The 24,511-nt window shown below is 42.6% G+C and overlaps 1 long non-coding RNA gene and 1 pseudogene across 1 annotated transcript in view; one reads left to right on the top strand and one right to left on the bottom strand.

Moving 5' to 3' along the window:
• Nucleotides 1–24,511, top strand: part of LOC133501175 (uncharacterized) — a 92,147-nt gene that overhangs the window by 45,909 nt on the left and 21,727 nt on the right. Inside the window, exon 3 of the long non-coding RNA XR_009795121.1 lies at nt 5,357–5,482. This is a non-coding gene — a long non-coding RNA (uncharacterized LOC133501175). The remainder of the gene's footprint in view (nt 1–5,356; nt 5,483–24,511) is intronic.
• LOC133501574 (5S ribosomal RNA) lies at nt 8,985–9,105 on the bottom strand (annotated as a pseudogene).

Here is a 24,511-nt window from a genome sequence, read left to right as displayed (position 1 = left end):
ATGAATGTGGGAAAGCCCCTCAGGCAGAATTACGTCATGGCCTGTGTAAAGTTGGATATAGTTTAACACACTTGGGTGGAACCCAGGAAAATGTAGGAAATGAGAGAGACTGGAAAATAAAACAAACAAGGGAAAACAAAATAAACCTGCGAATGAACTGTTACTAAATATTGATACTTTGTGCTTGTATTCCTTTAAAGGAACCCTTACTAGTCTGACAAGTTCAGGACATGTTAATGGCATGATTTTAATAAGGCCACAGACTTAATGGACTTCCCCGGGTAATTGAACACAGTACAATGTACCTTGATTAATACTTGGGCCGTCATATTTGCCAAACATGTCCGCACTGGGGGGCTTCCCTTGTGCAACTGGGCATGCTCAGACAGTAAATTCTGCAATTTGTATCTATGGGGAGTTGCATCTAATACAAAGTACGTATATCGGTCCGGCTGACATTCTCACCAGTATTGACGGGCTTCTCCGTAACAATGTCTCCAAAGAAATTGATTGTAAGATTCGGATCAATTTTTTTCCACGCCAATTCCGTCAACGCTCTGACGCAGTCGGCTGTTTAGTGTTGAAACAGCTTGAACAGATTAAGAGCTCTTCCAATGAAAGTCAAGGGTTTAACCTTGTTACTTTTTCACAAGTTGTATATCACATATTTGGGTCAAAAAATAAGCAGGAGTCAAACATTCGTGCTCATAAAATCTCAAAATAGTTTCATATGTCGACATTACTCAAAAGAAAACCACCACAAAATGCGAAAGGGCTCCAAAATATGTTGACTCTAATGATGATGTTTTTTTCAGTAGCGGGTCACTGAGTGCAGAGAAGCTGTGTTGAATGAATTTAACCGCATATAAGTTGCTGCGAATGGCTGGTGACCAGAGCGGGGTCAGCAGGGGTTGGCTGCAGCGCACCGCAGACCCCAATCTGGCACAAGCGCTATACTGTACACCAAACGGACATACAGGTTGAATATTAAGAGCACAAACTGAAGGCAAAGGTGTAGAGTACTGTCAAATTGCCTTTTAAGATGTACAGTAAGGTCAAATCATAACGTATGAGCAAGAAGGCTTAGAGGAATGGAAACTTTGAAAGAGGAACTGGTGTGGGATATAGGCAGGGAATCATCCATCCATCCATCCATCCATCCATCCATCCATCCATCCATCCATCCATCCATCCATCCATCCATCCAAACTACCGCTTTTCCGGGTCGGGTCGCGGGGGAAGAAGCTTCAGCAGGGATACCCAGACTTACCTTTCCCCAGTTACTTCTTGCACCTCTTCCGGAGGGATCCCGAGGCGTTCCCAAGCCAGGCGAGATACATAGTCTCTCCAGCCTGTCCTGGGTCGTCCCTGGGGTTTCTTTCCAGTGGGACACGCCCGGAACACCTCACCAGGGAGGCATCCGGGAGTCATCCGAATCAGGTGCCCCAGCCCCAGCCCCAGGTACCTCATCTGGCTCCTCCCAATATGAAGAAGTAACAGCTCGACACCGAGCTACTCCCGGATGACCGAGCAGGGAATCAAGTGAGGTTATAAGCAATGAACAATGGCGATGGTGGTTTTTGTAAAAGTCAACCTTTTATTTGACCTTGTAACAGACTCACAATGATAACTTGAATATCTGTGATGAAATTCAAACGTAGCATAACGTCTCACCACTGTAGAGAAATGACTACACTACCTGAGCTGCTTTTTTTTCTCAGTTTAGATTGGATTTAAGCCTTAAGTTAAAAGAAAACACATTTTAACCGTTTTTTTACAGAGGTCTTACTATCTATTGATGCTGAAATTTTTGTGAGCCAATCCTGGAATGATTAGTGTCTAAACCCAAAACATGGTTATTGTGGGTGTATACTTCCGGTATAGAGCTCATACGAGAACTGGTTGTTCCGACAAAGGTTAAGGTCACAAACTGCTTCTGTTTAACAGCTTGAAGGGGTCAACAAAGCGGTGAGGGGGATTACATCATTATTGTTGTCACAACAAGACAACAACGACCGTCATCAGCATTGCACGTTCAAAGCCATCAAGCAGAAAATCTCTTCGGACAAAATGAAAGATTGACATAATCTGTTCACTAAATATGCAGTAAGTGTCCTTTGCAGAGTTCAGTGAAAAGAAACACTTTTCTTTCTAGCAAAGTGACACGTTGCCATCTGCGTTTCTGCGAATTTCTCACAGAAGCGGGCCAGGCGGAGCGCTGACATCATTCTCATGTTGCAGAACAATGACTAGAATCTTTAATCCGGACAAGCAATAGACATATGTCCTCGCAAGTGGAATTGATGACAGCAGTGGAAATCGTTGGCTGTTTCGCAGGAGCAGTAAACTGTCTGGCTTTCTCAGAATAAACTTTGAGAGGGGATTAAAGTGATTCCGCACAGCAGTGAACCAGCGACATGGTTCAAGAACGAGGACCGTAAATGTTCAGACCTTCCTTATGCAAAGCTGTCACACATTTCCGTGCAACGCTCCAATCAACGTTGGAACATAAAGTCACCTAATAACCCACAAGAGTTTGATTTCAGACTGCCCTCAGTCTCACTGACAAAATTGGCGCACGCATGTTGAAACTAATGAACAACACGCGAAAGAAAAATATATATATCATCATGCTTTGGATTAAATACCCCAAATGTAACAGTGTTAAGCCTAGGAAAACCTCTCAAATAATTTTCACTTGCAAGAGCAAATGAATGAAACCAGGAGGCCCGGCTGAGCCTCTCGAAGGAATCTGCAAAAGGCCACTGAACTAAAAGCAAAGAGCGACATTAGCTGTTGGCTTGCTCATGCGAAGTGACGAACAAACTGTGGATGTCTTTTGGAGTTCCACGCTTGGATGAGCAGACTCAAAGTCAGGGCATAGTGGGAAACGGTGACCACAGTACTGGAAAAACAGGTTTGTAAGCAGTCAGCACTTTCCCAGAAAAGCTCATGTCTATGTGGACTGAAGGTAAATGATGTATCTCGGAGGAAAGAAAAAAGTAAAAATACGGCTTTCACTTACTCACCGTTAAGATGAATGCGATGAAGGTATTTTGCCACAATGTTACTCCATGAATGTGCGTCACTTGGTTCGACTTCATGAATGTTTATGGCGAGATTTTATGTATTGTTTTACCACATGCAGTTGAAATAGCATAGGTGACTCTTCAGTTTTATATTTATATGCCTTTTCAGTGGATTTTAGTGCACATTTGAACTATAATTTTTTCAACCCACCACAAGGTGACAATAGATTTTTTTTTACAGATTTTACATATTCATTAAATCACTTGTCGCTTTTTATCGATACAGCATACCAACGCAAAAACTGCTGAAGGTGTTCATAATGAATCATTTTTAGTTATTGCTGTTGACGGCAATGGAGGCCCCGTAGCTCAGTGGTTAGAGCACTGGTTTGGTAAACCAGGGGTTGTGGGTTCGTATCCCGCTGGGGCCTCCACTCCCTGAGAAGGGTTGCGTCAGGAAGGGGATCCGGCGTAAAAATTGTGCCAAACATATATATACGTTCATCTGAGATGATACGCTGTGGCGACCCCGAAAGGGACAAGCCGAAAGAAATGACGGCAATGATGCAGCGCCACGTTGGCAACGTTGCCAACTTTGTATCCGACCAGGCGCAACAACACTCGTGTGTCTGATTTTGTGTCTTTGGCAGAGGTCACTTATTTTGGATCACTTCATAATAATTCAATTGTAAACGTGATCAACAGATGGCAACTTATATTTGATGCTAATTTGGTTGTAGATTCATTCAAAAACTGTTTAAGTTGTACTGACCTTACTTTTGGATCTTGATTGTTCTGTCGAATGACTTTTAATTCGGATGGAAATATATTCTACATAGTCATTACTGCCATTTTGACGAGGTTCGGGTTAGATTAAATTTCTACTGGTCAATATTTAATAAGAGTCACTCGAAACAGTATAGCAGCCTTTGTTACGGGTCTTGTTTTCAATCTGAAATTGAAATATTTTATTGTATAAGGGTAGCTAATTTATCCCGCTCCTCCTCCTAGATGTCTTTATAGAAAAAAAAAAAAGTGGTTGCAAAGAGCATTTTGTACCATCTGTGGCTCAGGTGGTAAAGTGAGTCGTGTAGTCAGGGAAAAGTCCATTTTTGATACCTTGTGCACAGCAGAACCGTTTAGGCCATTGAAATAGATTGCAGTAGCGTTTTCTTTCAATTATATCCCTCCATCCATTTTTCTGAGCCGTTTATCCTCACAAGGGTCGCGGGGAGTGCTGGAGCCTATCCCAGCTATTAACGGGCAGGAGGTAGGGTACACCCTGATTTGGTTGCCAGCTAATCGCAGGGCACATGAAGACAGACAACAGTTGCACTCGCAAGCACACCTATGGACAATTTAGAGTCTCCAATTAATGCAGGTTTTTGGGATGTTGGAGGAAACCGGAGAAAACCAACACAGGCACAGGGAGAACATGAAAACTCCACACAGGTGGGCCGGAATTGAACCCCTCAGAACTGTGAGGCCAATGCTGCGCCACCGTGCTGCCTAATATAGACATGTTACCACGGTAACAATTGGTAATCTTGTAACTTTAGCCTAGGTTGTCATATTTTAAATTTCCATCTTTATTATGGAAACTGGGATTTCATAAACTTCATGACCCATTATGCTTTATTGTTTGGCTGCGTCATCTGAGGGCCTCTCATGGTCACGCTGCAGTTACGGAACCGGGACCTCTGAATATCCCGATCCGCAAATGAGGGCCTGTGGGCATCACCAATCTGGATCACGCTCATAAAATAAATGACTCCGACACGGAGACAAAGAGCCCTCGTGTGGGAAACAACACACTGCGATGCTTGAGTCACTTCTCTGGGGGGTAATGATGTCACCGTGTCAGATTCTTCTGCCGTCTTACCTAACACTGCCGATGGGCATAAATAATGCACCTAAGTCTCTGAATAGTGTGAGTCACGTTGAATAAAGGCAACGCTGTTTGAAGCAATGAGGGGAGCTGAATCATTTCGGTGACACAACCATGTGACTCGCTCGCTACGGTCCATTAAACAATTTGACTTTGTCAGTTTCGGAGTGATGATCGTGGGGTTTGGACCACAGTCGCACACTTATTCATTTAGTCGGGAAAGTCTTGATTTAATCAGCGGAGAAATGAATTTTCTGCCGTGTATGTTATTCAAACAGCAGCCACCAGTCAACAATGAACAACTCCAAAGAAGACTGATTATTGTTGTAATTAAGCTCTAAGCAGCGCATATTAAATATACACAAGCCTCATTAAGCTGTTCATTAAGTCATATCATCTTTTTATTCCTTCATTAAGTCTCTTTTGTCTCTCCTCCTAGGGCCTGTGGGAGTGATGAGGTCTGGGGGATCACGACCTTAATTTTCTCCAAGACAGGCGCTTAATTAACACTGGAGGAAGCCTGGCTGGCTTCAGACCGACAAATGGAATGTTCAAGGGAATGAAGGTAAATTGATAGTCTTCTACCGATGCCCTGAGAAAATGCATAATTGTAGTCGCGAGAGTTGTGAAGGCATCCGACTTTCAACAGCCGTTTTGTCCGCAACAATTCTACCTGTAATTCCAAGTCGAAATTGGTAGGAAATGAGAAATCCGGAGGGACCATAAAGGATTTGGGTCATTTTTGGCATATATTCAATTGCCCTTTATTGTTCAATCCGAACAACGAAGGACACTACCTGTTGAAACTTTGTAGGTGGAATTCTTTCCCAATCTTGCTTTATGTACAACTTGAGTTGCTCAACAGTCTGGGGTCTCCCTCATTGTATTTTGTGATTCAGAATGCACGTGGACACATTTTCAGTGGTAGACACATCTGAACTGTTGGCAGGGCAGTCACGTTCTTGTACTTTGACCACCAAGCCACGGTGTTGTAACATGTGCTAAATGTGCCTCATTATTGCTAAAATAAGAAGGGATGTCCCTGAAAAAGATGTTGCTTGGAAGGCAGCATATGTTGCTCCAAAACCTGTATGTACCTTTCATCATTAATGGTGCCTTCATAGTTGTGCAGGTTATACTTGCCATGGCCACAAACCCACCCTCATACCACTGGAGACGCTGTTTTTTTTTTTTTAACTTTGCCCAGATAACAGTCCACATGGTCCTTTTGCTCTTTGGTTTTGGTATTGCTCCATAATTTCCAAATACAATTTTAAATGTGGACTCACCAGACCAAAGCATGCATTTCCACTTTGCGGCAGTGCATTTCAAACGACTTCTGGCCCAGAGACATCGGTTGACATCGGTTCTGTGTTTTGTTGATATATGCCTTTTGTTTTGCGCGGTAGAGATTTAACTTGGATTTGTAGCTGCCTCCCCCCCATACAAAAACAACATTTTGTGAAATTGGGGTGTGAAGGAAGACTCATGTAGCACACATCAGTAGCACAGAAATAAGTCAAGAGATTAAAAAGCAGAAGTGTTAACGGTTTGTATCTTTTTGTAAGGAGAAGTGAAACTTTTATGGTTTGCTCCATTTATGACAACCGTCTGCATTATGATACTGTATAATTTTATTTATTCAAGAGCTACCATCCACCATGACATTAATTTTTTTGGGGGGAGTAGCGCCACTACTTTATTGGATTTGACAACAAATCATTATTATCTTGAAGTATAAATGTGACCATATGCTTGGCAAATAATGCTGACCCCGCAAATTGATGCATTGCTTATGTTTCTGCGGGGCAAGCAATTCCTGTGCACATTCTTAATTGGCTGTAATTGTTGCAGTTGTCTACTCAATGAAGGCAATCGAAGGGGAGCGATTACAAACGGCTGGTCACCGGCCCCGAGGGCAGAACGTGAGAGCAGGCCACATGCATGTGCAAAAGAGAAACACACCAAACCGAAAGCCGGCACACATGCATGCACCCACACGTTTCCTGTACGTTTCATGCAAGACAGGCCTCACGTCTCGCTCTCGTGTTTGGAGAGGAAGTGCGGGGCTAATGACTTTTCCGATGTGTCACATACATTTCATGTGGCAGACACAGTCACACTGCACGTGTGCTTGCGAGAGCCAGCCTGACTTTGTAAAAAAAAAAAAAAGATTTTGCACATGATGTCTTTTTAAAGCTGTTGAGAAACTTCAAATGAACTTGAATCTGCTTCTTTATCTCTTTGATGTGAGATCCAAACATACAGTGTGTGTATATATATATATAGAGTTAGTTATTCTGAATTAGTGAGCGTAGGGTAGTGCTTTCCGCCAATATGTTTTTCCATATAAAACCTTGCTTTGATTGTCTTAATGCAGGTCTGTCTGACTTCCGATTCCTACCGGCTCACTCGTCAACACCTAGTTTGTCAAATGGCTCATGCCAATCATTTGAATAGCCGATGGACAGGTATGATTGATCCCTATGAAGTTCCGTTTCTTTTGGGGCCCAACTTGCTGTTCTCTCACAAGGAGGTGAATGGCCAAATTTGTGAAAGATGTTTGACCCAAGCCGACACAGTGAAAAGCGTTGGCCTCACAGTTCTGAGGACCCGGGTTCAATCCCAGCCTTCCCCGGGTGGAGTTTGAATGTTCTCCCCCGGGCCTGCGTTGGTTTTCTCCGGGTACTCCGGTTTCCTCCCAAATCCCAAAATCATGCAACATTAATTGTACACTCCAAATTGCCCCAAGGTGTGATTATGAGTACGGCTGTTTGTCTCGATGTGCCCTGTGATTGGCTGGCAACTGGTTCAAGGTGTACCCGGCCTCCTGCCCGTTGACACCTGGGATAGGCTACAGCACTCCCGCGACCCTTGTGAGGAAAAGTGGCTAAGAAAATGGATGGATGGATGGATGTTTGATCCATGAATCGACCACCACATTTTTTTGCTTCAATTTGAAAACATGATACCAAGATGACGCCGAACCATTAATCAGCAGTTCCTCCCCATTGTGACACTAAAAACGGGATTTTCTCTGGGTGATGTCCCAGTTATGCTATTACCTGTAAGGGTTATAGTGCATTTTAGGTTCGCACTGGAATTTCACCCGAAAGCTGAACATCCCTAACTTTTTGTGATCTCGTCCTGCAGAGCTAACCTGAACAAGTTGCTGCTGTACAGGTTTTGCAGATCGTTTAAGGCCACAAAGAAGTATTTTCCTCAAAATGTGTAGCCGATTCCAAATTGAGGTTGGTGCTTTGTAATGAGAAGTATCTGGAGAAACGTCATTGTGGCTAAAATGAACAACTGGATCCAAAACATTTTTTTGATTAGCTCTCAGTCCTTTCTTGAACTTTTCTGCCAAACTCATCACTCCCCTCTGTACCTTTGCTCGCAGATGTCAACTTCATCATTTCCTTCAAATTTGGTCATAGAAACATCCACCCCCTCAAGTATCTAACTCAACCTTTTGTGACCTTGCTTCTCTTATCCGTTAAGTTTTCTATCTATTTGTCTTCCTCAAAGTCAACCTCTGCAGACTTTTGCAAACACATTATTTCAACCTACAATGTAAAGCATGTAAATGCACTTTGGTCAGTGTTTGTCAATGAGCTGGGAAGTTGATTCAAGTTAATTTCCACAAATAGAGAACATCCCAATTTGTTATTTATAGTGAATATTATTAAAGAAAAGCAGTCGCTCTTAACATGATCAAGCACTTTGCCAAAATGGAAAAGGAAAAATATTAGATTTATGAATCCCGACCACAAATCTTGGTTCAAACCCTGACTGAAGATCTGCTTTGACCATTTGTGTTGAGAAAGAGAGGATAACGAGATGGGGGGGAAAATGTTTATAGGGCAATACTAGCACCAGTGTGGTCAAAGTATGTACAACGTTAGTCCTTGAGTATGCTCCTTCTTCTTCTTCTTGCTTTCCTTTCGGCTTGTCCCATTAGGTGTCGCCACACCGTGTCATCTCAGATGAATGCACATTTGTTTGGCGCAGTTTTACGCCAGATACCCTTCCCGACGCAACCCCTCTGCATTTTAGCCGGGTAGAGAAGCTTACGGCACCTGGTATTCCCAGGCGGTTTCTCATCCAAGTACTAACCAGGGCCAAACCTTAGCTTAGTTTCCGAGATCTGACGAGATCGGGTGTTCTCAGGGTAGCGTGACCGTAAGCCCAGTTAAATATACAACACTGTGACTGTATTCCCATTTCACTAAGATCAATCAAGCATATTCATTTGTAGCCCAAAGCCCAATTAAAAAAAGAAAAAACACACGTTATCGCGATTTTGTGTTCAATATAAAATATGCATAAACCAAAGAAGAAGACAGCATCTGCTGGAAGACTACCCGCCTCCCCTGAATCCAGCATCCGTACTAGAATTGACGAGAGATTCAGGGTCATACAAGTTTTGTGTCAACATATAACTAATAACTATAAATACAGTGTATCTTTTATAAATATAGGTTAGGAAATAACAGGTAACAGGAAGCAGGCTAAAATGATTACAACCAATCAAATGAATGATGATGAAAGAAGTGGAGTTCATTGCTGTAGAAAAAGTTGAACTTTCACTGAAAAGTTACAGAAGCAATTTAAAAGGGGAGGATTGCTTTTGCCTCCGAGTCAGGACTATCTCGCTCTGTCTTTGCCACCGACCGCTGCACTTTTGAGCGCAACATCAGCAGCAAGACTACTGATGGAAAACAGTTCAGTCAAGGTCAGGCTGACTGAGAGTGTTGAGTCGAGCAGATACAGCTGACTACCAACTAGATAAGTCAGAGGATGCTCTCATTCTCTCCTCTCTTATTGCTCCGATTAAACGATGGAGGCCAAGCTGAAACTTTGGAAAATTCAATGTCAGAGCTAATAATGTTAAAATGGTAATAAATGAAAAACTGTCCTTCTCCATCATTTTTTCTTGCCCTCCCTCACATCTTTAACCCATTTCCAGTGTGCGCACAGCATTTTATTTATGTCACCATAAACCTCACTGATCTCGAGTGCTTTTTATGAGAATCAGATTCTGGTTCAACTTTTTTTTTTTTTTTTTTCAAAACAGTGATGTTTAATGGCGCTTCAGTGCCAGATACATTTGATTGGTGTGTACTTAAGTGTGTGTGCATTTACTTGTTTAAACTCACTTGTTTTTGTTCAACTGAGTTTGATCTAAGTAAACAAGGAACAAGGAATGGGCCAAATGACTGTGGTGAGAGAGTGAGAAAGAAGGAGACAGAGAGAGAGAGAGAGAGAGAGAGAGAGAGAGAGAGAGAGAGAGAGAGAGAGAGAGAGAGAGAGGAGAGAGAGAGAGGAGAGAGAGAGAGAGAGAGAGAGAGAGAGGGAGAGAGAATTTTAGCATAAGGGGGTTAGAAATCGATTGCAGCAGCCAGACAGGCAGAAAAAGGGCAAACCCTAAGTCAGGAAGCTGATATTTTCCCAGACCTCCTTTTTTGGGGGAGTCTGATCCGACAAATGTTGCTTCCTCTACGGGGGCTAATAATACAACAGGCCCATTGTGAGTCGTTTCCCCCCCTCATCTGATTTAGCGGGAAAGACGCCGTTTGCGTGCAATCGTTTCACTGCCACCGAGGTTGGGTGGAGTTTCTCCTGCCATCAGATTGGATTGTCACACCGCATGGTAATAATGCACTATTATGGTCTGACTCAGACCAACATGAATAGGAAGATAACAACGCTCCCGTCGAAAAAGTAGATCTGTTTGTGTTGCACTTTTCAAGTCCGATAATTTGAGGGAAAGCAACTGCATTACCAGATGTCAGATATGGGAAACGTTGAAATGTCTCGTTTTTCTGCACACCTCATTTTTTTTACATTGAGGACATTTCACAGCAGGAATGGATTGTTCATCAAGGAAAACTTGTGGGAATAATACCAATACATAATGGGAATTTAGGGGTTTTATAACATTTTTTCATGTACACTACTTTTCAAAAGTCAACATTGATGAGTGATGGAATGACATATATAATATCTGCAGTCGCACCCAAAAGTTTTGGGACTGACTCAAATGTTGTATTTCCATTGCGTCGCTAATTTAGTTTAGATGTTTGTGAGTCACATTTCTTCTATAATGTTAAAATGAGTTGTTTGCTGATTTTGCCATGATTTGATACACACACAAATGTATATCCCCCGCCCCCCATCCATTTTCTTGCGCTTATTCGAGGTCTTGCGCTTATTCGGGATGTAGCTGGAACACCTCCCCAAGGAAGCGTGCAGGGGGTGTCCTCACCAGATGCCCGAGCCACCTCATCTGGCTCCTCTCGATGCGGAGGAACAGCGGATGGATTGAACCCCTGTTGGGTGGCCGAGCTTCTCACCCTCAAAGGGAGACCCCGTGGAGGAAACTCATTTCGGTCGCTTGTATCTGTGATCTTGCTTTTTCAGTGAGAAGTGAGTCACAGCGACCTGTAAATCGACAGACCGATTCCGAGTCTGTGGAGGCCTGCCGGTCCATCTCGGGCTCCATTCTTCTTGTCAACAAGACTCTGAATACTTGAACTCCTCTCATTCCCGACCTGCAAAGGCCAAAGGCACTCTTTTTCGACTGAGGACTATAGCCTCACATATTGCCTTGTCACTATGTAAACAAACAAACAAAAAAGTTAATTCAAGAACAACTTATGTACTGCGTTATGTTATTAAGCTGCTGGAGTGACAATGAAGAGGTGATCAAAACCCTTTGCAAGAAATTCTATTTCTTGACCCTCAAGTCCTACGAGACTACACTGGGCAGGTTTTAGCTTTGAATTTCAAACAGCAAGAAATGGAAAGGTGGCTTAGCTCAATGTAAAAGTTTGCTTTAGAACAAAAAGAAAAATCCGCAAGAGCAATGTGTTCCATGTGTGTCCTGTGGGATCCTGGTGAGTTGTATTAGAAACCGTTGGGGGTGGCATCTGTATTGAAAACAGGCCCCCGACTCAACACACACATACACATGAAAGCGAGCGTGCAGTGACTTTACTTAAGATGGATGGTTTTGCATTGTGTTCGACCTTGATCTTGATAATGATCGCTTTCCTGTCCACCCCGTAGAGAATTTAAACCACATTGGAGCTGATGTAGGTGAATTTAAAAAGCGCAAACCTTCAGTTGTTACTCCTCTTTCTACCACTTGGATTGGGAGATAATAATGTAAATAGCCAAGAAATGTGTTGTAGTGAGTGGTTAAAAAAATTATACACGTGCATAAAACCAAGACAGCATAACACTGAAGAGAGAACGCGAGGCGTATCCACATTTAGTCATGATCAACCCCACAAATATGAGAGGCTCAGACAGTCTGAAAGAAGATGCCACACTATCCTGTTTGCCTTAAAAAAAAATGCAATTCGAGTGTGGGAATTCAGGGAGTGCTCTGAAGTTGAGGCATGTCATTTAACCAATGAACAGAGGAGGCTGTAGGGGGTCACGGCCTCTTCTGTACGCTTGATGAGCTAACGCAATTAGTGGAGCATGGAGCTCCTTCAAGGCTCAACAGGTGTCCTGCACGTGCCGATAATATTTGCTGTCTTCCACGGACTAATAATGTTCCATATGTTGCATGTTGTTGTAAACTTGTGAGGTTGGTGCTTAACTGAAGCAGGAAACACTTCACTGAATGTATCCCTCACTTTTATCCAGTCTACCTAACTGCAATCAAATACAAATATTTCCTCCGCACTTTCGTGCTTGACCAGGATGGAGTGCTCACGTGACTCCTGCCGTTCTCTCCATGATTGGTTGACCATACGTCTTTTTTATCATTCCATGCGTCAGTTGCGATGTGGGGATTTGTGTGTGTGTTCACAGATGAAATGGCCGCTCCTGTGGTGTCGACGACGCTTTCCACTTTCCTCTAGCCCCCAAAGCCGCTTTGCCTACATCGATCGGCCATGTTGTTCTGTATGTCTTTTTTATTTTTTTATTTTTTTTTAATTCACGACAGAATAATCGGATTGTCCAAGGGGTTTTCGTCCTTGTAGACTCGGCCCCCGTGTGAGGTTCCTGCAGATGGAAGTGATCCCAAGTTCACCAATAATGATTGCACCACCATATAAATGGGATGGTAGATTTTGGTTTAAAATTAGTTGATATCACTGCCGTATTTTCCGCATTATAAGGCGCACCTAAAAGCCTTTAATTTTCTCAAAAGCCGACGGTGCGTCTTATATATGGATCAATATTGAGCCTTTGTTGCAGCTCCATCTCATGGATGCACAACGTAACCCCAGCCTCTAGTGCCGCGTCTATTCTATTCTATTCTATATGCCCTATAATGCGGTGCGGTTTATATATGAAAAAATATTTCAAATATGCCATTCATTGAAGGTGCGCCTTATAATGCGGTGTGCCTTGTAGTGCGGAAAATACGGTACTTTATATTTTATATACATTAAAGACAGTGGTATTCAGTGACTGCTTGTGTTTTGATTGATTTGAAGTATTTTTGTTACTAAGAGGTATGAAGATACAACATACATCATGATTTGATATATAGATAAGTATACATTTCTTTCTTTTTTTCTCTTATCCACTCAGGGTTAACCTCCACTAATATTTGATTTGATGTTCCCCAGCAAATTCCTGTACCGGATGCTTTTCACAGCCGTAATCCAACTTCTGTTGTGATTATTTCACCACTTTTCCTGGCAGAATTGGCAGCGTTCATTTACCGTAAATGACTCCTTTTCGTGACGAAACTGACTTTAAACATCGGCCATAAATGTTGATCGGTGCTGAGGTCAAGGCTTTGGGAATTTTATTGCAGCCAAGCTTGTTATTTGTGGTGAATAAGTCGAATTCAAAGGTACTTCTCTTTCTCGCTCCGTTCCATTCACTTCCTGCAGTGCACCAGAGCATGCCGCTACCAACAACGTACCAGATACATTTTGCGTTTAACGGCCTCATTTGGGCTCCTCTAAACATTCTTCTTGTCACTGTAACCTAATAGCTGAATCTTTGAATACTGCAACTACCCAAAAGGGCATTAAAAAAATCATTTGCGTGAAATGAACATTGCTTGAAAAACTCAATCCATTTTTGTTTTGGAATTGGAGTACTGTGTAGTATGGCAAAAAAAAAAAATAAATAACGACTACATTTGGCTGCGGGTGATTGCAGTGATATTTTAAATGCAAAATGTGCACACTTGCGGGCACTCTTTCTGCCCTGCTGTAAAAATGAACTCCTGTGCTGTTTAACTCTTCTCCGGTCTGAGTGTAAAGGGCAGACACCAGTAAAAGTGGGCAGCTGTCTGCTTGCTCCTTGGCTCTGTAAACCTATTGCCAGCTGCCTGCCCCCCACTCTTGACCTTGTTTTGATGAACACTGCACCATGTGTGTGAGTGCATAGGTGTCAGTAGGCTTTCAGCGTGACCTCCGACCCTCTGTGACTGACAGGCTAAATATAGCCACCTTGCCTCTCCTGCTTGGGCCTCTCATGCCTTCCCCCTTCAGTTTCCTGACTACTTGCCAGTCGATAGATAGCACAAGCGCTCAGGCTGGGCGGGACAATACACGCGCTTGCGTGATGGGTGTGTGAGTGTGGAGGTCAGAGAAATACACAGGAAGGAGAACATGTTCAAGTGTGTGTTTGTGTATTGCTAAGGGGAGGTGGGGTCACAGAGGAAGACACTGTCCAGACACCTCTAAGATAACAACCTCTTTAGTCATGAAGCTTTGTGTTTGTGCGACTGACACTGGAATCACTATCATGTAATTATTTAGTCAGGCTTAAACCTTTCACCCCTCTTATTTGACCTCCAACATCCTGTTCAACTGCGCAAAGGATGGACACATTCATACATATGCGCACTCTTCAGAGCCCATTACAGTGACTTATGTCCATTTCCTGGATCCTGACTCAAACCATGCGATGTTTAAACCCGACCCCTGCCGCAAACAGTTTGCGCGCTGTGTTTTTATTTCAACGCATTTATGTTCACGCAACATGTGGGAAAACTTGACACTCACTTTTATAGTCCTCTACCAGACTATTAACCAATAGTCATTAAAGTTGAAACGACTGTCCAACGTGGAGACAAGTTCATAGATTCACGGTGACTGGAACGACATTAGGGCCAATAAAATTGCCGTTGGATTGGATATATGATGCTTATAAAGGTATGTATTCATGTAATAAACAATTGGTAGATACTTTGCGGGTTTCACTCATTGCAGGCGTTTTCTGGAATGCAATGCATGCGATAAAATGTTTACCGTATGTTAAGCACTGCATTGTACTGTACAAGTGTCAGTATTTTTATATTTCTTTGCTATGTTCTGTGTTTATATTAGGTTAAGGATGGGGTTATACAATCAGATTTCCCAGCTTACCAAAAATAGAAAATACTGAACAACAAGTAGGAAAATAGAACAATGACATGCAATTACATTTAAGAGGAGGGGAAATTTGCTGCTGGCGCTCAGTTAGCAGGTTGACTTAGTCCTCAGTTACCATTTCAATTCGGGCATTGTGTTGTCTACGGGGCGTGAGAGTGTGCATTTGTCAGCAAATATTCGTGTGTACACAAAACAGCCCCTCTGCATAAAGCCTGGGTGAACTTGGATGTCTCGGTTTTCCAAGTCTTCCTACACAGACTGACAGCAGTTATTTTTAACTGAGTCATCTCTCAGGCACTCAGCTCTCACACTGATGTTTATCACGCATAAAGTCCCTTTGCTACATGCAAGTGTAGCACATGAACCCGTGATATAATCTGGCAAGTGATTAAAAGCTGTCTGCTGAAAATGATGTGATCTGTTGGTTGAACCAGTCTGTAAGTTTCAAACGCATCTCGATTCGGAAACATTCTAATGTCATTTCCCTTCTGAAATAGTTGATGCTAAAGTTAGAGGTTCAGAATTTTTTCAAAGGCTTCATTTATGCCAGGAAAAAAATGTGCGATTGGATGGGTTCACAACATCTCAGACAAGGAGGTCAACAAGGAGAAAGGAGCACACTGGCTTCCTCAAGTGCTGATAAAAAAACAAAACAAACATTGTGCCACATTATCCAGTCGCGCTGGAGCACCAGCGCCTGCTGTGGGTCCAACAAGCACTCTTGGAACCTTGAGGCAGGCTGCACAATGTCAGCGAGCACTGACGGCTAAAATCTCAAAAGATGATGCTGCGTTGTCCTCAAGGCGTTATGAGGATTCTCACACACAGCAGTTTCTAGGCACGACACGCCCGCTGCAACATGATTGGCTCCTGTAGCACGAGAAAGGAAGGCTACTCAGACGTAACGAGATGTAATATGTATTGCATAAAAGCTGTGTGTTATGGTTAGGTTTAAGGCCAGGGTTGGGGCTTGCCTAGAAACGAGGGAATCCTAATGACGCGTCATCAAGTGATGCTCATACTGGAACGTCCACCCCCAAATCCGTAACTGAGAAAAATGCCAGTAAACGTGGTGAGTAGATGGCTCCTGTTCCATCCTCTCGGGTTTGGGGTGACTCTCACACAATGACTCGCTATGTAGTCATCATGCGGTTGTTGCATTCAATGAATCTGACAAATAGGGCTATTGGTTGCAGATTCACGTGGATGTAGTCTCAGGAGTGAGGATTATGTAATTTGGATGAATCCAATACTGTTCAGATAATGTTGTTTGTTGAAGAACTCAAGAATGGGCAATGAGAGGGAGTCGGCCTTGAAGAAAATGTTGTGCAAGCTCTGGGTATATTTGTGAAACTGTTTATAAGGGTTGCTGAGAAGCATCCACCACTGAAGATTACAGTGCACCCTGGCAAGACGAGGAAATAAAAAGCTTAATTGCACAGCGTAATGACACAAAGAAAAGTGCAAATAAATCTGGTCGATTTTCCGACAGACAACATTACTGATGATGAAGAAGTACAGCGGCAAAAGAGAACTATGGAGAACTTTGTGTCGAGAAATTGCACCCCCAATTTCAGGCCAATCAACAAAGTGAAGTGAAAGTGAAATTTCTTCCAATTAAAATTAAAAATGTAATGGCACTAGTTAAAAAACTTCAAGTTTGCAGTTGGCTGCGTGTCCAGTGTCACTTCACACCACAGGCAACCCTTGTGACTTTTCACCTTTGGAAAGATGAACTATGACATTTGCAGCAATGGCCCTTGACCCTAACAGGTCCTAATGGTGCGGAGAGGTCCGCTGGTGACAGGAGACACACATCCATGTGAATGCAGACACACATGTGCTGGCTCGCAAGCGGTAGCGTACCAAGACCGGCCGAGTGACGGCAGAACCGGAGGGACACGCGGCAGCGCTCAGCTTACTTACAGCGGGAAACTGCTGAGACATGCAGCTGAGGGCTCTTCTCAAATTTATGGACCGAGCAGGCAAACCAGCTCACGCACTCGGAGTGTGTTATTGATTTCATTCCTTTTGAGGCCTATTGGACAACATCTTCACATTTTTATCCCATTGCGTATAACGGCAGTCCCACATTACAACTTTTTTTGTTTATTTTATGTGGGCTTTAAGCAGTCAATTATAATGCCTTTGTAACAATCTGATTAAAAGGAGCTGATAAAAGAGCAGCAGCATCCTCACAACACCTACAGATTGATACTCTCTGCAGAGCTCGTGCACCTCCGTCACCAAAGTCACGTGACTGGCCATATTGACGGTCTAACAAAGCATTGCTCAATGATAAGTTGGTTGGAGACGACACGAAAATACGTCCTATAGCACGACGTCCAGAGTCTTGTCCGATACCGTTAGACATTTGGAAGGTGAAAATAAATAAAGGTATGTGGAAAAATGAGATAAACTCGGCATAAAGGACCCTTAATTAATGCCAAAGTCGATGTTTTCGCCGCTAAGAAATGTAACTGCTAACCCGCTTCCGCTTGTCTTGGACAACTGGATCTACGCATGTATGTGGTGAGTAAGTCGTCGAGATTTACACAGAAGAGTTTGAAAGCGTATAAAAGTCTGTATGCATACAAATACTCCGTGGCTGGGTCTGTTATTAATCAGGAATAAATCCCACAAAGTGACGGGTTGACGGCTCGTGAACACGGAAGCGTTCGGCCACACGTTAACCTTTGCCCGAATCCATCGATATTTTCAGCTAGTATTCAATACAAATACATATATTTAAATAAATGACCCTGGTTTTACACAAATTCGCATTCATTAACTATGATTGAAAAAAAAAAAAAAAGGACAGAGTCATCTCCAGGGAACGTACACAGAAGCGATGGCGGCCACACTTAACCTCCGTAAACCTCTGCGACATTTTTAATTTTTTTTTTGGTGACATCACGTGCACGATCTCTTTGCATCATAAAGATCCACAGTAAAAATGAATATTTTACAGTATGCATGGTTCAGCTTTGTGGGTTTCCTCTACTTTCAAAAGAAGATGTCTGAATAATGTTGATATAAATGATATACCAACAGTAATGACGTTTTTGTGAAGGTTAAACTGGACACCAACTCATTTGTTTTGACCAGTGGGAGCGTACCTCTCCTAAAAATAATGAGCCTCATAGTTTACCCTTTACAAAACCTCCCCAGTAGGTCACAGATGGCCTTTCAATTACCAAGCTAATACATACAGAAATGCAATGCATGGCATTATCGATGAACGTAAGAGTGTTTTTAACTGCTTATTAGCAAGTAGACAAGTACACACACAGACACACAAAGGATCACACAAGTACAGTTGCATGTACAAACATGCACATTATTTTTTCCCATGTGCCAAATAAGCAATGTTTTTGGAGGTCAACACTTGACAGTGCAAAAACAACAACAAAAAAACAATCTATCTTTTCCACAGTGTTGAGTGAGCAACTATTAATTTTATAATTTTACATCTATACTTCAAATGTTTACGTCAAACACAGAAGCTTAAATTTCGTTAAAATTTGAATTAATCAACCTCCATGTTTCCCATGTGGCTTGAAAGCAGTCGCACTAGAACATTCTTTTTTCCCTAAAGTTTCCTGATAATCACTCCAAATTTGCCCACATCAGGCTCTTTCCACGACGGCACATCCTCAAGTCACAAAAGTTGACCAAAATGCAATTTTATGCATGTTTAATGAATCAGTCAAACGCTAATAAATCGCCACAATTAAAGTGTCCCACACATGAATCTAAAAGTGACAATCCTCAAATGGAATCCCACTTTTCCATTCCTTTGCCACGAGGAATCTGTCATTACTTTTTATGTGATTGGTCCAGGGCAGCACATTAGAGTCGGTCCTGGGCTCGAATGCCAGCTTTCCTGTGAGCTGTTGGCATCTTCTTCCAGAACTTATGTGGGTTTTGCACTTCGCAACCCATCCAATGTTAGTTTCTAACCTGAAGGACAAGCGGTGTGACCAACGGACAGATGACCGATGAAACCTTGTGTTGTGCTTGACCTCTTTCCCACAAGACACGTCGCAGCCAGATCAGACATGACATCTGTAAAGCTGAAATGATGATGTGGACTTTTTCAACAGAAAAGGCTGCTGTACTTACCCCTAGAGAACACAAGACACCCAAATCCTCTTTCAAAATAATAATAATATGACAGCAGACCTCGCTGAACGTGAAACAAAAAGTCAGCTGACTTGAAGTCGAATGGAAATTGATTGACTTCATGGAGGACAAACAGAGTGACAGAGACCGCAATACAATTATGATAGGCTGCATTGTGACAACTGGTTAGAGCTTCTGCCTCCCAGTTGTGAGGACCAGAGTTCGATCTCGGCCCCGCCTGTGTGGAGGTTGCATGTTCTGCCCGTGCCTGCGTGGGTTTCCGGTTTCCTCCCACATCCCAAAAACATGCATTCATTGGAGACTCAAAGTCGCCCTGAGGCGCGATTGTGAGTGGGACTGTTGTTTGTCTCCATGTGCCTGCGATTGGCTGGCAACCAATTGAGGGTGTACCTCAATCCTGGGATTGGCTCGAGCACTCTCGCCACTCCCATGAGGAGAAGCTGCTGAGAAAAAGGGATATACAGTATATTACATGTTATTACTACACATTATATTCAATATACTAGTTATATATACCGTACTGCCCTGTAGCACGCTCTATACTGTATACTACTTTTATATCAGTCATAAAAAAAAACATTCTGTGCTATTTTAAAAATGCATTTTTATGAATAAAGTCCCATATTTTGCTGAGTGAGGTCATAAATTTCCTCATATCAAGGTTTCTATTTTTCCACAACACAGGCCAAATAAAACAGTTTTACATGAACAAATTTAGTTAAGTATACACTACTTGTAACTATAACAATACTCTAAACTCATGATTTTGAAAATAACACATCATCAGTAACACTAACAAATCATGGTGTGTATCCTCCACAGCATTTGTTTGACAGGTAAATGTTTCTTCTCGATGCTTTTTGTGTGACATGTTTGTCTAATTTTGTCTAGTTTGATATGGCTTCCGACTTTGACATAATATGACGAGAAAGTTGCGGAAAGCAGTCTGCGCGTAAGTCCAACTGTTTCCAAATGTATAATTCTCGATTGATATGCTAAAAAGACATTTGGGATGGGGACTTTAAAGGGGGCCGTCCACAAGGGAGTTGTGGCCTAGTACAGGGTGGCTGCATAATCAGCTGCACCATCACTTAACTGATGTTCTGCATAATAGAGATAGGACTTCTGGGTGTGTGTGTGTGTGCGTGTGTGTTGTCATGGCCGGGTGTGCGGCGAGCGCGGTCGGCAACGGGGACTTGTCCTTTTATCTGTGCGAATATGTGCATGTGTGCGCATGTTTGCAGCTAATGTGCGTTTGTGTAGGTGTGCGCGCGGGCATTTGTGTGTCAGGGGCGTTGACCTCTTTCCCCGCAGGGAAAGACAGTCGCCGTCTCATTAAAGAGGAGAGATTGAGAGTGAGATGGAGAGACAGGAAATAGAGAGGGAAAAAAAAATAAGATGGTGGAAATAAAAGGAGAGGGAGCCCAGAGGCAGGCATAGAATGTATTAGAAGGTCAAAGGTCACCCATCCATTACCAGAATGAGCAGGAAGCACTCTGGCATAGGACGTCTTGAAGTTTTCCAAACACACACTCACACACATATATGCACACGTGTGCGCCTCAAACGGCTTTAAGTCGAAATCCAGACTTGAGTGTTTTTAATTGACTTAGAGGCACCGCGTGGGAGGTGGAAGTTGAGGAAGCAGACTAAGGGGACTAGCTGTGGGTTCGGCATCGTTTAGAAAGCCACAGAATCCATGTGTGCGTGTAGAAGTGCAACACTATGAACGTGTGCTTGAGTGCAGAAAGCGCGCAGGTAAGCGCAGATAATTGTGACAACGCCGCTCCACTATTGGTCGGGATCTGACTTGTTTCTGGGTCTCAACCAACTTTCAGTGGATGAAATCCTTTTTTGAAGGTTGGTGTTTTGATGTCTCGATGTTTATTTTGCCTCCCGTGGACTTTGAGGTTCCCACACGAGCGGAGAGGACAAGTGGGAGGGCGTGAAGAACTGCAAAAATCAAAAGGGCTCGATAAGTTTTAGTTTTTGCTCCGATCGGTCTCACACCTTTGAAATGACACTCTTCAACAAAGGCAAAAGTGATCAGGGCGAGAAGTGTAGCAGGGTTTACACATGGAGGAGTGCTGGAAAAATAATAATGAAGAATTGCACCAAAGACCAAAGTGACCACAACAACCTCAACCAAGTCTCGCGTCTCATGATTACACAGCTGTGTGCTTTATCTTTGAGGAGGTTCTCTTTCAATTATCCAAAAGTTTTCCTGGGGTCCTGTTGGAGAAAAATGGATCCTGCTCTCTTTGATGGCAAAGATGTGACTTCGACTTTTGGCGGACTCTCGGGACTTGAAGAGTTTGTCCATCCAACATTTGAATCAAAAGTTTTAACTCCGATTCTTTGAAAATGATCTCCTCATGTTTTCTTAAACAAATAGAAAGACTTGCTTGTCATCAACTAACCTACGTTTTGTTTTCTCATTTGTCTTTTCTTGAGGTTTGGGGCTTGTGCTTTGTGTCTATCCTGTCACAAAGATATCTGTGATGAACAGTCAAAAAAATCTGTATTCAACCTTGTACTGAAATTAACTCAACTTCCACAGTTCACCAACTTTAGTACGCGTTATATTATTTTTCAATTTTTGTATTGGCAACAACTTATTGAGCATATTGAACCCCCCCACCCCCAAGTAATAATGCTATTCGCAAATTAATTCTACTTGAGCAGAACAATCTTCAAGACCATATTGTTTGTATTTCATACACTGTTATGCATATCTACAGTATATCTGATACATATTGTGAACAGGCGTGGGCACTACGGATTTTCATTGATTACGAATTGTGTTGATTACAGTGGTACCTCTACTTACAAAATGAATCCGTTGCAGAAGTCGTTTCGGAGCGAGATGTTTTTTGTAAGTAGAAGCGGATTTTACATGGAAATAGAAGACCCCTCCCCCTAAAAAATAAGCATTCAAGTTACATAATGCAAAGAATAACAACAACAATTATGTTCATTTACCTTTGATTTGGCCGGCTATACTAAGAGAAGGTCAAGTGAGAAGCAAAAGGGATTTTGAGGTACGGAGGACGAGGCAAACTTTGACAGCTGAGAGAAAACATACGTACAAACATACGCAAGCGCACAACTTAATTCTTCTATAGTTTCTTGGGGCCCATGGTGAAGAAAGATGACTAAACACAAATGAAAAAGTTCTACATTTCCAGTGTACGTTAGCGTCAATGACAGTCGAGTCACCAAGCATCATGGGTAAAGATTGATGTCCCTTCTAGCCAATGGGATGTGAGGAAGATGCTCACGCGATAGCCATAGGGAGAGCATCTCTATCGTGCCACACAAACCAAGATACAGGATGTTTACGTTCGGTGGAATTTGGGGAATCCGGCGCCCATTTTTTCCCTTTCGTATCCTGAATTTCCTTCGTAACTAGAGACAATATTTTTTCGTGGAGACGTTTCATAACCTGAATTTTTTGTTACTGGAGACATTCGTATGTAGAGGTACCGCTGTATGTGTATGTGACTGAGTCGAGGTTGGTATCGACACCGACAGGTAGTTGTTGCTTAGTCACTGTCCTGAAAGAAACGAGGCTTTATAGAGTTTACTACTTGGCAGCAACCAAGGAACGGCACCATTGATTCAGGCCCAACTGCTTTGCTGGCTAAACAGGTTCATGCATACATGAGACCTGTAACCGAAACTTAAAGAGAAAGCGGGACAATTCGGAACTAAACAAAGTTGGTTAAAACACTGCTCTTGTGAAAAATGAAACAAGTGAGGTTTTCAAGGCCGTGCAGTCAAGTTAACGCGCCATTATTATCTGCAATTCCTCAACCTCTGAGTGTTTTCAGCAACTGTCACTCTGAAATGACCACGCAATATATTTACACGTATAAATATACTTAACAATTAGTGGGCTGTGGGTAATATTATAATATATATAATATTTTTTTTTGGGGGGGGGGGCATATTGTTTGAATATAACTTATTGAGTTTAAGTTTAAATATGTTCTTGTACTTGAGTATTTGAGCATTTAGGGCTACATAAATGGGCATGGGCATCGGTGAGAGAAACTTTGATGGATAAAGAGGGAAGTAAATTCGGGCAGGCGGTGGAAAGTAACAGATCATTGGAGCAAGAAAGTGCGATGGAGTGAGAAGCAGAAGTTGAAAAAGAATGCAGGAGTTAAAGAAACCACAACAGAAGCCCACAGCTTATTAAGTCCTCATTTCTTCATGGTGGTGGGGCTAGCGGTTTTGGGGCCACAACTTCCCTCCATTCTTATGAACTCCGATACAAAAAGACAGATCACCACTTGGCGGTGTTGGTGTGTACACTTCATGTCTGTCAGCTAAGGACTTTGTGAATGTGAACGGCAGTAAAATTGCATTATGAAGCAGGAGGGGTTGAGGTTCCAATTGGCCTCAGTTCCAGCTGAGGGCAAAGGTTGGGGTCAAGCACTTTGTTGTGAAGGGGCCCAGGAATGCATTATGTGCGCATCGCCACCCCCTCGCACTTACCACCCGGTTTGAATCTAACCTTGATTGCTCTGGCGTTGTGACTTCTTTCTATTCAAACCAATAAAAAATGTCACGTTTGTTGCCCACTGGCATATCACGTTGCAGTGTGTCTTGGACCCGTCAGAGCGGCCCCATTTGCTGTAGATGAGTTGCTGATCGTAGCCAAACCACCATATGGATCATTCATGTACCATCCCAGTGGGTGGAGTATGACACGATGGCTTGCTCATGAAACTTTCAATTTGGCTAAGATAAGAGTGGTTCTGCTTTTTTCCAGCACACGCTGACCTTATGAAGAGAAATGTTCCCTTCACAGTCATTGTTCCTCTCTTACTTTGTCGCTTACTTCAAAATGTGACTTTTTTTTCACCTTTCTATTATCATCGTGAAAATGCCACTTATAGCTTCAAGTGCATAAAGTAAGGATCCTACATCCAGTTAGTCATAACCCATTTTATGCTAAACATTCTTTGGCCAAACCTGGAAAATAGGTTAGCAAACATCCTGTGTGTGCCGCTATAACTAGCATAGCTAAAAGCTAATCATGGTTTGAACCACAATTAAAAAAAAGTATGGCTGGTGTCTTT

This window comes from Syngnathoides biaculeatus, chromosome 5, assembly GCF_019802595.1.
Source record: "Syngnathoides biaculeatus isolate LvHL_M chromosome 5, ASM1980259v1, whole genome shotgun sequence".
NCBI classification, from domain to species: Eukaryota; Metazoa; Chordata; class Actinopteri; order Syngnathiformes; family Syngnathidae; genus Syngnathoides; species Syngnathoides biaculeatus.
The sequence above is the reverse complement of the archived record's forward strand: the minus strand, read 5'-3'. Positions and strand labels throughout refer to the sequence as shown.